We start from the raw sequence: 14,208 nt of genomic DNA, 5'->3' as shown, positions 1-14,208 counted from the left end.
CCTGGGACTTTGACCCTGGAGTGTATAATACAATAAATAAGGCCAATCAGACTACCAGAGGAGTGACAGTGGTGGTGGCATGGGTGGCACCAGGTGCCAGCGGCTGTCCTAACCAGGTTGTGCCCACTGCCCTTGATTCTGATTCTGTTCTTCAGCCTTCTAAGTCCAGGAGCCATACAATACCCTTCCAGTATGCTCCTTTTCTGACTAAGGTTAGCCAGGGTTGCTTTCTATTGACGCCTGATGGATAGACGCACCGCCTTTACCATCTCCCTCACCTTCTCTTCACTTTCTAACCCATGCCCCCTCTCCAGTCTCATGGCGGCAGTGCTAACTCAGCCACTCAGCGTGTGCTGTTGGGAGTCACCTCCTCTGAGCAAATTGCTTAGGGTCCGGACTAGGAGTTGGTGACAGAGGAGAGTCATGCAAGTGCAGGATCAGATCCCATCTTTATGAGCATTTTGAGATTTGTTCATCATGGAGTTTTTATTTAAAACTACGTGTAATATATAGATTTAAATCTATATAGATTTAAAGAAATTTTTCATTAAAATATTATGTAACTTAATTAATGAGCTTTTGGGGCACCCCCTTAAATTTCGTGCTGGCCCTTGTGTGACTCTGCAATATTGGGCAAGACCACAGCCCATGCACACATTTCCCTTTGTTCCCTAAACAAGTCTCTTTAGGATGTCACTCTGTACTCGAATATCTCTAAGCATACAGAGATGATTAATACCGAGTTCAGACCTCCAGAATGTCACCATCCAGTGGGGGAAACAAATAAAGGTCACCGTGAATTCTAGGTGCATAATAAAGGGAGATGACAAAGTAAGTGTGGGCATGAAGATGGGAAGGAATGCTCAGATCACCCTCGGGTGGATCCCCAAATGCTTCCCAGGGGCTATGGTGCTTGAGCGAATTCTTTGGAAAGAGAAGTTTCACCAGATAGAGGACAGGAGAAGGACACTGTGAGCAGAGGAGTCAGCATACCCAGGTGCATTCGTATTCAGTCAATGATCTCGTGGGGCTGGAACATAATATTGGAGAAGATGAATAAGAAGAGATGAATCTAGAGTGGTAGGAGGGAAGACGCCAGGTTGTGAAGGAGCTCATACTCCATGCTAAAGAATTGGGACCATCTAGAGGCAATGCGGGAGCCGTCAAAGGTTGCAAAGTGGAGGAGCATTGGGGTGATACTAGGTTTAGGAAGATCACCCCGAAGAGGGCTGGGGAGGAGAAGGTGTGCGGAGAGGGGAGCCTGCCAGGAGGCTACACAGGGTGGGTGCTCAGTGGCTGGTTCATGAGGGCCTTGGCGTCCTATTAAGGACTCCGGCCTTTTTCTTTTGAAGGGCTCTGGCCTTTGGAATAATCCATTAGATTCAACTTCTCCTTGTTGTCTCTCTCCTCTCAATTGCTGGCAAGGAAAGTACAATTATTATATGTGACAAATGTCTGCTGTCCTCAACATCCTGGGTCTACAAAATAAGGTCTAATTTACACTTATGGCCCAATTAAAATGACTCCATGCCCCACCCCACATCCACCTATCTAAGTAGGAAATTGGATGCCTCTTTAAGTACCTATGAGGTATTTCTGGGAGTTCCCAAAGATGTGCTTCATACCCAGTCTGTCACCTGCCATCACCCACCACTAAGAGCCCAACATGATCCGTTCCTGCTCTGACACCCACAGCCCACAAAACCACCTGAGGGAGCCCTTCGGCTGCCCGGGCTGACAGAACCCAACATGAGACACCAACATCCTCGCCCCCACCATCTTCAGATTCTTCCAGAGCCCTCAAAACATGGAGCTCCAGGGGGACTGCATAGATCTGGGGAGTATGGCCTGCTCCCCAAACCTGGGCCAGAATTTGGAACTCAAAACAGCTAGGAATGTTCCTAGAGATTCATAACTCTTGTGAACTGTTCCATCAGCATCCGGATCTTACCCTTCTAATCAGAAGGGCTCAAACCCCCAAACCTCCTATGGAGGCAGCCAGGGAAGAGACTCCGTGCCACCTCCTCCACGGTCCTGCAGGCCACCTGCTTCCGGCTTCAGATAGTGAAGCAGGAGACAGGGATGACATGGAGCTCAGCCCAAGATGGCAGCCTCGGGAGGTCTACTTCCTGCATATTCTGCGTCAGGGCCTGCCGCCCTTTCCTCTGTTACACATCACTGGAATTTTAGATTCCCACAAACCGTAAGTTCTGCGAGGGCAGGGGTCATTATCTGCTTTGTGCACTGAAATATCCCACAAGCCTAGAACTGTGCCTGGCTCGGAGTAGGAGCTCAATAAATACGCATTGAATGGTCGAACCCAGTTATAAACACCCTCCCCTGGGTGCTTGAGACCCTTTAGACTCATCGCTTTACCTCTCTGCACCTACGTTTCCTCACTGGAAATGGACCTGACAGTGCTTACGGCTGCCTCCAGGAGCTTCAGAAATAAAGGGAGGTATAAATTAATCCACAAAGAAAATGAAATGTGACCGTATATAGAGACCTTGGCACAGAGTAGGTGCCAATTTCTTTTCCTTCTTTTTTCTCTCTTTCTTCCTCCCACTCTTCTTCTACAGATATTTATCAAATATCTGTGGGCTTCAAAGACATCGTGAGCAATGGTGACTCTCGGAGGCACCGTCCTGCAGCAGCAGGTTCTAGAAGCCCTTTGTGGTATGAGAAGTATGTTCTCTGCAGGGTCAGTTCCAGGGGAAAATGGGAAGTTGGTGTAGGAGGCGGAACAAGCGCTTTGGAGCCAAACATTCTTAGGTTCAAAGCCTGCCTCTGTGGCGTATTGTGTGAGCAGGCAGGTTGTCTGACCTCTCAGAATCTCAGCTTTACCATCAGCAAAGTGGGAATAACAATGCTTGTTTTACCGAGGTATTATGAGGGCTTTACGAAAGGGCACAGTTGGTGCTCATGAATATTTCCTGCTGGCGCCCCCTCTTAGGGGCCTCGCCTCAGCATTGTTTTTCTCTGGGTTCTGCCCCCCAGCTGCTTTCTCTACTCGCCCCAGGTTTGCACTCTCTGCCTCCTTCTCACTCTGCTTCTATCCAGCATAGGCCAGCCCTTGAGGTCTTCAGAGTCTTGGGGAGCACCTCTTTCTTCCTAGAGATTCTCTCTACTAAAGGGATATAAGCACTAACACGGGTTAATTTTCTCAAAATTCACTGGCACAGATTTCACAACTCTCTTGGCATCCTGGCTGTGTCTCCTTGGCTCGCCCTGTATGCTCTTTCCTCCCCTCCCCCACCAGTCTGGGGACACCCCTGTGAGCAGGAGTCTGGTCAGCAGCTGGCGAATTGGCCATTTCCTCCCCTTCTGCTCTCAGCGAGGCTGAGCTGCTGGGAGCTCCCTCCTCACCTCTATCACTGTGGTTTCCTGGGTCGGATGATGATTTTCTATACTCTGTAAGGTATTTGGAGACGTAGAGAACACCTCTCTCCTTGATGTCACCCTCTGTTAAAGGGACGCCATACTAGTACCGGCCAGCCTTCTCCTTAGGGCACTTTGGTCAAATGCTCATTTTGTTTTTACCCACCACTGCGCCTCTCTGGAGAATACAGGTGCAAGGTCGCAGGGAACTAGGCAGGACAAAATGACTCAGTGATCACACCACACTGATCACAGAACCGCCACTCCCACCCATGTCTGTTGTTTTGCTGCTCTGCCCAGCTTGTCTGCCATCACTCTCTGCTCCCAGGCTGAGTTCTCTCCAGGGGGCCTCTGGACCCTCCAGCCATGGCCTTCCAGGGACGTGCCCACCACTTCATCAGCCATGCCTGCACGTGCAATGTGTCCAGCGTTGCAAATGACTTAACCTCAAGCTGCCCCCATCCGCACTGACCACCCACAGACCAGGAAACTGAGACTCCCAGAGACTGCACGTATTCAGCCTTTCATATCAGAGGGGTTCAAAGCCTGCGTGCTGGAGGCAGACTCCCTGTTATTTACCATCCACACCCCCGGGATGCATTAGTTAACTTCTCTGTGCTTCAGTTTCCTTGTCTGTAAATTGTGGCTGCTATTAGCACCTAATATGGCATAAGATTATGAGGATTCGATGAGTTAATACATACAAAGAGCTCTGCACAGGGCCTGACATGTGTTATTATTCAGCCAGTATTTACTAAGTGTCTGCTGCATGCTGGCTGCTGGCTTCCCTCATGTCCCAGTGTTGGTCAGTGGGGAACAGTGATTAAATCTCAGTTCTTTCTGACTCAAAACCACGGCTTTGCCCAGAACTCACGTGCCTCCGTCCTTTCAGGCAGGAAGAAGAAAGGAAGACTGGAGACACATCAAGCACGCCCTCACTCCTCTCGGGGCCAACACTGAGCTCGGCCTTGGCTGCTCCCGTTTCCCGGATGTACAGCAGTTAAAGAATCCCCGAGCCTCTGACTTCAGAGTGACTGGAAGCTGTGGAAGTTGCCAAACCACTCTCATCCACAAAGGGCCCCCTGCTGTGGGGACATGTCTTCCCCCTGGGTCTCCCAGCTCCTCGGCACCCCCTGCTCGGGAGACAGTAAGTTAAAGCCACAATACTCCCAGAGAATGCCTGGCCCAGTGGCTCTCAAACTATGGCCCACCCATCGCTGAGAGCTGGGCCGAGGGATTCCCCACTAAACCCGACGTACCCCAAATAAACCTGGTGTTTCTTGCCCCGGAGGCCTGCCTTGACATGCCATGGCACTGCCGGCACAACTCCCACTTATATCTGCCTCCAGAGTGCCCTGCGTGGTCACTGCAGCCTGTCTTCTGATGGCCACCGAGGAGAATGTTCCCCAGCACAGGACCTGTGGAGCTTCCGGGTTACGCCCTCCCCATCCCACACAGCCCCACTCAGCTCTCCCCCCAAGCTCATCTTTCCACAAACTCCCCGTCACTGGGCTCCTGATGCTGGTGGCAGAAGCACAGGATTCAGTAGACTATAGCTAGAGGATCACTGAAGATGGCCACCGAGGGTTCCAGATTGCTTAGCTCAGGAATTGCTCCTTCGTCTCATGATAGGGAAAAATAGAATGTTGGAAAAATCCCAGACTCGAGCCCTTCATCCTGGAATGAGAGGCAGCCCGGAGCATGGAAAGATGTGGGCGTGTGGCTCTAGGACCTTGTACAAATGATTCGCTGTCTCTGAGCCTCCATTTCTGCTCCCTAAAACAAAGAGCACACAGGAATGTGTATCTTACAAGCTAATACTGATAAAAGCCTGTTTACCCTTCATTACCAGAAGCCCTCTCTCCAAGGGCCTGCAGTCCGAGAGTGTGGGTTTCTAACTGTGATGCACAGAGCCCTAGAGTGGGCGCAGGACGCGGGCTAGGCTCCCCAGCCCCACTTCAAGGAGAGCAACTGCCCAGATGTCAGTTCCATATGTTAGGTTACTATTAAGATTTTCGATTAAGAAAAAAGCATTCTATTCTTCACCCTAACTCAGCGTTGAAAGACAACCTAAGAAAAGCCCTGAACTTGGCTAGTATTCAAGCAGCACACAGATAATAAGGATGTGGCCAGGACTGCTCCTTGTCCACCAACGTCCATTCCTCCTCTTCTTCTACTCAGAAACCTTGAACTAAGCAGCATGCATGACCTCCTCAGTAAAGATTACATTTCCCAGCCTTTAGTGCCCGTCTAACTACATTCTGGTCAAGCAGAGTTAAGCAGGAGTGGTGTGTGCAGTCTCTGGGAAATGTCCTTCGAGGGTGTATGCCACAGTTCTCCAGAGAACAGAACCAGTAGGATATCCAGTGTACAGAGATCTGCTACTAGGAATTGGCGCAGGTGACTACGGAGGCTGAGAAGTCCCACCACCTGCCATCTGCGAGCTGGAGCCCCAAGGAAGTCAGTGATGTATTTCAGTCTGAGTGTGAGGGCCTGAGAACCAGGGAGCCCATGGCGTACATCCCAGTCCGAGGGCAAGGGAAGATGGAATGAGATGTTCCAGCTCGAGCAACGAGGCGGGAAAAAGGAAGAGTTTCTCCTTCCTCCGCCTTTTGATCTATTCAGGTCCTCAACAGACTGAATGATGCCCAACCGCATTGGGGAGGGCCATCCACTTTACTGAGTCCACTGAATCCAATGCTAATCGCATCTGGAAACATCCTCACAGACACACCCAGAAACAAGGTTTAATCTGGGCACCTGTGGCCAGTCAAGTTGACACACAAAATTAACCATCACAAAGGGAGAGGGTGCCTCCTTCTTCATCACTTCCTCCTACCTGCCAGACAGAATTTGGACTGACGGCTGGAGCTCCAGCAGCTACCTTGGGCCATGAGTTGACCTTGAAAATAGAAGCCAGGCCCAGCTGAGCAACAACATGGAAGGAACAGTACAGTACCACTCTGGCCTTGCACTGGCTTCCTTCCACTGCTGTGATCATGAGTGACAAATAAACCTCTATAGGGTTTAAGCTACCGTTATTTTAGGTTTTTCTGTTCCTGGTAACCAAACTTCCTCATAACTAATAAAATGCCAACATATCACAGTCAATGGAAGATGGGGGTTTCTGTGGGGGCTTCTTTGTCATTCATTTCTGCCTTTATTACTACAGTGTGTTTGGACTCATACTCTCCCCACTAATCACAGGCTCTGCATTCAGGAACGGTACAGCTGTAGTTGCTGCCACTTGCAAGAGAGAGCGAGAGGCTGGGAGGACGGAGGACAAATTCCAAATCCAGGGCAGAATCAACCACTGCCTCCCCTCATGCACTGGACTGTTCTTTCATTTACCCAGTGCTGACTGGTTCTGCGCCAGCTCCTACGCAGTATCTCACCTAATCCTCACCGACAGCATGATGATGGAGACATCAGCCCCATTTTCCAGATGAGGAAACTGAGGTTGTGAGAGGTACAGAAACAGCCGAGGGCGAATCAGTCTGCCTCCCTTGATCCAGCATTGAATACAGTCACATATCCGTTAACAATGGGGATACATTCTAGAAACATGTTGCTAGGCAGTTTCATCCTTGTGCAAACATCATAGAGTGTACTTACACAAACCTAGATGGTACAGCCTGCCATACACCTAGGTTCTACGGTACTCATCTTACAGGCCCACCGTTGTATATGTAGTCTGTCGTTGACTGAGACATCGTTATGCAGCACATGACTGTATTTTTTTATTCATCAAACGTATTTCTGTCTGACTATGGAACTTATCTTAGGTGTTCCACAGACTCTCTCCAACAAGGCAGAGAATGAAACAGTCGGAAAAGTGCCCTGTTCCCCAATCAGGGCGATCAGAGGGTAGGGTTGGTCAGTCAGTTAGCCCCTGTGCACTGAGTGTCTGCTCTGTGCCAGGCTCTGCTCTTGGAGGAGTCATCATCAAGATGATGTTTATGGGGCATCTTTTGCTCTGAAGTGTGGGCATCACAGTTTTCTGTGCAGAACCCACATTGCCCTGGCACACTCTTGTTGTTGAGAAGGAAAAATACCAGCCACAGAGGCAGAGAGCTGGGTCTCGTTCCATCACTACCACCTACCATCTGCGCACCTTCCAGTACGTTAGTTAACCTCTCTGGCCTTCTGCCTCTCCTTTCATGGCCAATGAGAGTTTCGTTGCCTTTGTTTGCTCTCCTTTTGAGTGTTCTTTCATTTAGACTGGGTCAGAGCTCGTCAGGGCAGTGCTATTTAGAGTTCTCCAGGAAATTACACTCTCAGTGGAAATTCAGGAACCTTCTGTTATTAGGCCCCCAAAATAATTCACGTAAATAAATAGCCGGCTCCAGTTGCAGTTTCTTTTTATAAAAGAGCAGAGACATTTGAGAAGAAACTGCTGTTAGCTGAAATAGTCATTGCAATCATGTTTTTACCTCCTCCCTGACCATTTTCTTTTGGGAACCTCCTCTGAGCCGGAGTCCCCTTGAACTGTGTTTCCAAACTTACTTGGTGATATGAATCACCTGGGGCTCTTGATGAAACTCATGAACAAACGGAACCAGGATCCCAAGTCAGTCCTGGAGTTGTGATTCACAGGTCGGAGCGAGGCCAGGAATAAGTATTCTGGGGAAGCACTCGGGGCCTGGGGGATTCCTGTGGTCAGGCGAGCTTGGGCAGCACCTGCAAGGCGTGTAACTCTGGAAAGACACTTGCGTCCGGCCTTCTCTTTTTATCTTTGCAAAATCAAGGCCCAGAAAAGTGAAATGGCTCATTCATGAGCCATCACGAGCTGGGATGAAATAAACTAAGACTTGAGTTCAAGTCCCGAGGCTACAAGGAAGTTGGAAGCAGAAGTTTGAACCCTGATCTTCCTACTATGAGCTGCGTGATCTTGGGCCAGTGCTCTATTCAGCTCACAGTGTTGAGTATCAAGTGTCCAGACCTGTGCCAGAGCATGTGCCTGGCTTAAGTGCTGAGGGGTGAACAAGCGACAAGACAACCTGCCCGTGGGTATTCCAGAGCCCAGAAAGGAGACTAACAAAGAGCGGGGACTCCCAAAGGGGAGGAATGCCACCCAAGTGGAGGGGGACCCTCCAGAGGTATCTAGCATAGCTGGCTTGGTCTGCAGGGGACAGGAGTGGCTTTCTTGAGAAAAAGATGGCTAAGGATTCGAAAGATGACTAGGACTTGGCCAGATGAACAAGTGGGAAGAGGGCACTGCAGCTATCAGGACAAAGGCACAAAGGCCAGGAAAGTACCTGAACACGGGCCTGTTGAGGAGTCTGGAGAGAAGTCCAAAGGTAACGCGATGGCCAGACAACTTGGGGAGGCAGGCTGAGGCAGACCAAGCAGGATCTTGTCTGCACATACATGATCTATGCTAAAGGCGAAGGGAAGTCACTCAAAGCCTCGGGACGCTCAGGGTGCCATCAGATTTTTGAGGCATGTTCCTGAGCCTCTGAGTCTTTGTCTGTAAACGAGGGGTCATAATCTGCGCCCCTGCTCCCTCTCTTCTCCACCCAGGGGCTGGAATGATGCTTTCACAGTGGAAGCCAGATCCTTGTCACCCTTTGCTTAAAAGACCCACCTTGTCCCCATCTCAACCCCTACTCAGAACAACATCCAAAGTGCCCAACATGGCTTGTAATACTCTGCCACAGCCTCCCAGGGCCTCCCTGCAGGCCCCTAGACACACTGAGCACACTTCCAGACACCCACACGGCTCCCAGGCCTCTCCTGACTCTGTGCCCCGCCAGCCCTTCAGGTAGCTCAGTTTTTCTTTGGGGGCACTTTCACCCATCATCTCATAGATCTATTTGTCCAACTGTTTCTTGTCTGCTCCTCCTTCAAAGGGGAGCTCCGTGGGAGCAGGGGCTTGCTGTCTGTCTGCTGCCATCTCTGCAGGGTCTGGTGTAGAGCCTCCAACCCATAACATTTGTTGGGTAAATAGCTGAGCAATACCTATCTCGTGTGTTTATTGAAAAGCTCGAATAATAGATTTCCTGGGTTCAGTTAAGTACTTAGTAAATGGAAGCTTCCTTATTTCTTTATACCCCATTCCCCCCTCCTCCAGCCTCCCAATCAGAAGTCCTTCCCAAGGCACCTGGGCCCCCAGCTGCCCCACTAGACCCTCTGCCTGCCTGTCAGCAGCCACCCCTGTCCCCCACTCACCTTCCCAATCCACACTGCCCAGGGCTGGCTTGGCTGTGTCCCTGGAGGAAGGGATGGGGTGTGCCACAGTTACCGCATTTTATGGCTAAAAGGGTTTGGAGGTTGGCGACTCTTAGATCAAGTCATTGGACCCCATGTGGCCAGGGGTTGGGTGTGGCCATCACGCCCAGGCGGCATGGAATGTATGCCAGGGCATGTAATGAATCAGGACCATTTTTCAGGGCAGAAAAAACAAAACACTTCCTCAAGCCTTGAATGGTGGCTCCTTTCCTCCTGACCCCAACTCAAATAGACTGTTTTAATGTGAGTGTCCCCAGCCGTGTGGACCTGGGATCATGTGCAGAAAGCCTGGTGACCTCCCCTTTCCTACAGCCTAATTGCAAGATTCACAGAGATGACAGAGCAGTCTGGGGTGGGGAGAGCAGGCAGAGGCTGGAAAGGCTCTCCTCCTCACCTCTCACTCAGAATCCACAGGGGGTTACATAATAAACAGGGCATGTGCCAGCCTCTCTGAGAAGGCAGAGTTGTAAAAGCCAGGGGGGTCTTTAAAATCACCTAGTCAGGGGTGTTTAACCCGAAGCTCCTGGCTGGCTAAGGTGTTTGGACATGGGCTCTGAACTGGTGTGCAAGCTGTTGTGGGTCTCTGTGCAGATTTATGGACAGAGTGTTTGTCGCTTTTCTCAGATTCTCGGAACCCACCTGTGTAAACGTCCTCTGGCCCAGAGATGAGAAATAACTCACCAGTGAGCGCAGCGTGGATGGCAGCTCAGCCTCCTGCAGGCCCCATCAGCTCCGTTTGCCAGGTCATCGGCACTGTTTAGAATAAAATGAGTGGCAGATAAACGACAGCAAACACGGAAACAATAGAAACCAAGCTTAGAAAAAAATCAAACAAAGGAAACACACCAACATGGCAGCCACCATTGTCTGGCAGTAGAGGACACAAATCTTTTCCTTTTAAAATTTTTTCTGTATTTTCTAGATTTTCAATAAGAAAGCATTTGCTCCTTTATCATTTAAAGAAGAAAACTTTCTTTGAAGGAAAAATATCTGTAATTGTATAAAAGTGTCTCCATCCAGCCCCTCTTTTTATACTTTCTTAGGTTTTTAAGTTTTTCCATTGTTCAAGTTTGTAGGTAATACATTTTGGTCACCAACTTTTGTGGAAAAAAGCATGAAAGTTTAAAAATGCATTAGGTTTTCCTCTGGAAGTATTTAGTATCGGAGTCGATGGAAATGCTCTAAAGGACAATTTTCGCTTTCTGATCAGTGCCGTGAAACAGCAGAGTGCGTTATTTGGAAGATGCTTCTCTCTCTCTCTCTCTCTTAAAAAATTGATTTATATTTTCAGAATTAATTATATTTTCATCAAAATAATACAACAGTCAAATAGTTGTAATGAAAGGCTTATAATGAAAACCAACACGCTCCTGCCTTCCTCCTCCACCCCTTAAGTCATTTAAAGTTGATTTTTGTGTCATGTAAACTAGAGCTTCAATTTCATTTTTTTCCATATGGCATTTTCCCAAGTCCATATTTTTAACAGTGGAAAGATGCTTTTTTTTTTAATGGATTTTTTAAAAATTTGATTTAAACTGTTGTAAAGTTTTAGTTTTCAGAGACTAAGCTAAATTCAGTGAGCTAAATTTGCCCTGAGATACCACTCCAGGGCAACCCTCTTATTTTTCTATTCTTAGCTTCAATGGAGGTTTTAAAAATATAAATTTTAAACTGTGGCTTCCGCTGACGAGCCCAATGTGATAGCTACTGGACTCGGTAATTTTTCTGATTTCCTAGAATAAATGTAATTGGCATGCAAATACTTACAATCAGCTGTTATTGCTGCTGTAAATGCCTCTCTTGACTTCACACCCTGGGTGAGCTACAGTAGCAGTTCTGGCCTCCAGAAAAATGTTAATTAGACATCACCCGTTTATGGGACCTCATTGTAGCAAATTGTTTTGATTCATCTGGGGCAGGTGTCTGCAGAGTTCAGAGTCTCCTCACACAAAAAAGAAGACAATATGGATCATTCTCATCCTTGTGGATAAAGGACACACGTTTTATTTACCTTTGGGTGTGTTAGTATCAGCTTTATACATCCATGCCTGTTTATATCCAGCTATGTCATCATCTAGAATTCCATACTGAATTTATAGGAATAAAAATAATTTAATTGAATATAAACCATTTAACTGAATATAAGCTATTTTATCTTTAAATATATGTCTGACTTTAAACACTGGTTCTGCCTCCTACTAGCTGTGTGATCCTGGGAAGCTCACATAACTTCTCTGACCCTCATTCGTAAAACACGGTTGGTAATATGCATCCTGCAAGATTTCTGCTTTTTTAAAAATAAGGGGTTTGGGAAACAACGTGATGGCATTATTAGCAGCGTGTAGCACACAGCGCACAGTTAAATTCATTTCCTTTTCCCCAGCCAATTCTCAGAATAATGTCAGTTTTATTCAATCAAGAAAGCATTAATTGAGCACTAATTATACGCAAAGTCCTAGATTTACCAAGCCTCCATTCGTGCCTGTAAGCACCTCACCATCTTCTAGGGAGGGAAGAGCCCTGTTACGTCCTGATTACCCCAGACTGTGAAAACTGCTTTAGCTGAAGTAGAAAGAAAGCGCTCTGGGTTCGAAGGGAAAGGAATATTAGTTTCACCTGGTACAAAAAGGTTTTTACAGAAAGGTTTAATAGCCTCAAGCTGGCCCTTGAAGAATGAATAGTTTGGGCCTGGAAGAGGAGCAAGATTTTGGAAAGCAGAGAATGAGGAAAATACACTGTACGAGGTGAAAGCACGAGCGAGGGCAAGACAGTGAAGGTGCGTGGTGGAGAACTGCAGAGGCTGGTCAGCTCCGGGGAAACAGCCACGGAACAGGGAGAGGGAGGCCGCGTGGACAGGGCCGGGTAGAAACAACTGCAGCTCGTCCACATTGGCTCTGCCACCTTCCCACCCCCTTAGCCAGCCCGACACTCCATAGAGGCCAGTCTGGGGACTCTAGTACGAGCGCAGTTGACATCTATCGCCTTTAATCATTTACACAACGAATACTATTGAGTATCCGCCATGTGCCAGGCCCTTGGGAGTCAGTCATGATCAAAACACTGCTCCTGCCTTCATGGCGCTTACATGCTTTGGGGACCATAATCAGATAAACAAACAAACGTCCTGTAGAATATAACTGTGGGGTGCTAGTGCTGTGAAGTCAGAGAAAGAGCAGGGGATAGACAGGACACCATATTTTCCAGGGGCAGTCAGAGACACCTCTGAGGTGACTCTTGGGCAGAGACCTGAATGAAGTGACTAGCTGTGGGAGGAGGGTGCCAGGGAGAGGTATGGCAGGTGTGAAGGCCCTGACACAGGCCACTTCCTGTGCTCACAGGACAGCAAAGAGCCTGGGTGGTCCCAGTGCTATACTAGGAAATGAGGTCAAAGGGTTTGAAGACACAGATGAAGATTTCTAAACCCTAAACTCTGTAAGCCCCTTGCCGGTCCTGCTCTGACCCTCCAACCTTGGTGTTCCTGGACTGGACTCGGGCTGTCCAGGACAGGTTCTCTTGGCCCTGTGTTCTTCCAGGACACCTTCTGCTCTTTCAGGAACCCCCAACCCAGACGCAGCCCCGACCCAGAGGCAGCCCACAATCCTGGACACCAGTCTTTCGGCAGGAAACCCATGGAGAAGGAATTTGGTCATTTGGGTGCTGTGCCTGCCCCATGGGTGTCCTCAATTCTCACCTTGATTCTCCATGGTTGGCAGCATGGTTGCCTCCATGGAAGGCAGGTAGGGACATTCTCCTCCATGGGAGGGCGGTGGCAGTCTTGCCTCTGAGGCTCTGCTTTCCCTCGGGGTCTCCCTGGTGTCATCACACCCCTGGCGTCACAAGGCCCTGCCTGTCCTTCACCTCTCTGACCTGACCCTGAACACAGGCCCCAGACCAGCTGAGATGGGCTGGACTGTTTAGCAAGGTTTTATAGGGGGTCTTGGAAGCACCAAAGGGACATGAACAGAATAACTGACAACTGCCACTGACATGACTGCTCTCAGAACTCTCAAGGCTGCCCACGGCTGTCCCCTGCCTGGCTCAGCCTCCACCTGGGCGGAGGCCACCACCCCACAGCACCGGGCACCCATCCGCCCTGCCTTCAGGGTTCAGGTCCCCAAAGAGGGGCCCACAGAGAGGAAGGTGGCAAGTCCTCACCATTTTAAGGCCCGCCTTCCAAGCTACTTCCTGTCCCAGCATCCTCTTCTTCCTACCTGACTGATGTCAGGAATGTCCACTCTCATCTGGGGCACCCAGCCCAGCCCCCTGGGGTCTGGAGCCCCAGCTTAGTCATATCAGAGTGCTGTCCTCTCAGTGTCATTCAGAGGTCCCAGGTCTCCTGTGGGAGGGTCCCTTACAGCCCCTGTGGTGCCCCTGGACTTGGTCTGCCCCTGCCCTGAGCTGCTTTGGGCAGGAACTCCCTCCTGGTTTGGCCCCTCGAAGCTCATCTCTGCTCACCGGCCCCAGCATGGGGGAGCCGGGAGCCTGGCAAGGCTGGCGTCTGGCCCCATAGCCTGCCTGCACTGCTGCTCTCTCTCAGGGCAGAAGCTGGGTCTTTGGCTCAAGGGGCACGGTAGGCTCATTGGGGATGTCGTGAAGACC

The 14,208-nt window shown here is 49.4% G+C and overlaps 1 protein-coding gene across 23 annotated transcripts in view; it reads right to left on the bottom strand.

Annotated features, from left to right (window-relative positions):
- PROM1 (prominin 1) overlaps positions 1-13,938 on the bottom strand; it is a 129,579-nt gene extending 115,641 nt beyond the window's left edge. For 4 of the 23 annotated variants that reach the window (XM_070262608.1, XM_070262612.1, XM_070262618.1 and 1 more), the window contains exons 1-3: positions 13,765-13,791; positions 11,377-11,548; positions 10,291-10,362 (exon numbers count right to left, since the gene is read on the bottom strand). The gene's annotated coding sequence lies outside the window, so the exon portion shown is untranslated. Of the gene's footprint in view, positions 1-6,773; positions 6,925-10,248; positions 10,363-11,376; positions 11,549-13,764 lie in introns of those variants that run through there. The other 19 variants (XM_070262622.1, XM_070262633.1, XM_070262619.1 and 16 more) reach the window with 16 other exon arrangements.
- Between the last annotated feature and the right edge of the window lie 270 nt (positions 13,939-14,208).

Source organism: Equus caballus, chromosome 3, assembly GCF_041296265.1.
Source record: "Equus caballus isolate H_3958 breed thoroughbred chromosome 3, TB-T2T, whole genome shotgun sequence".
NCBI classification, from domain to species: Eukaryota; Metazoa; Chordata; class Mammalia; order Perissodactyla; family Equidae; genus Equus; species Equus caballus.
The sequence above is the reverse complement of the archived record's forward strand: the minus strand, read 5'-3'. Positions and strand labels throughout refer to the sequence as shown.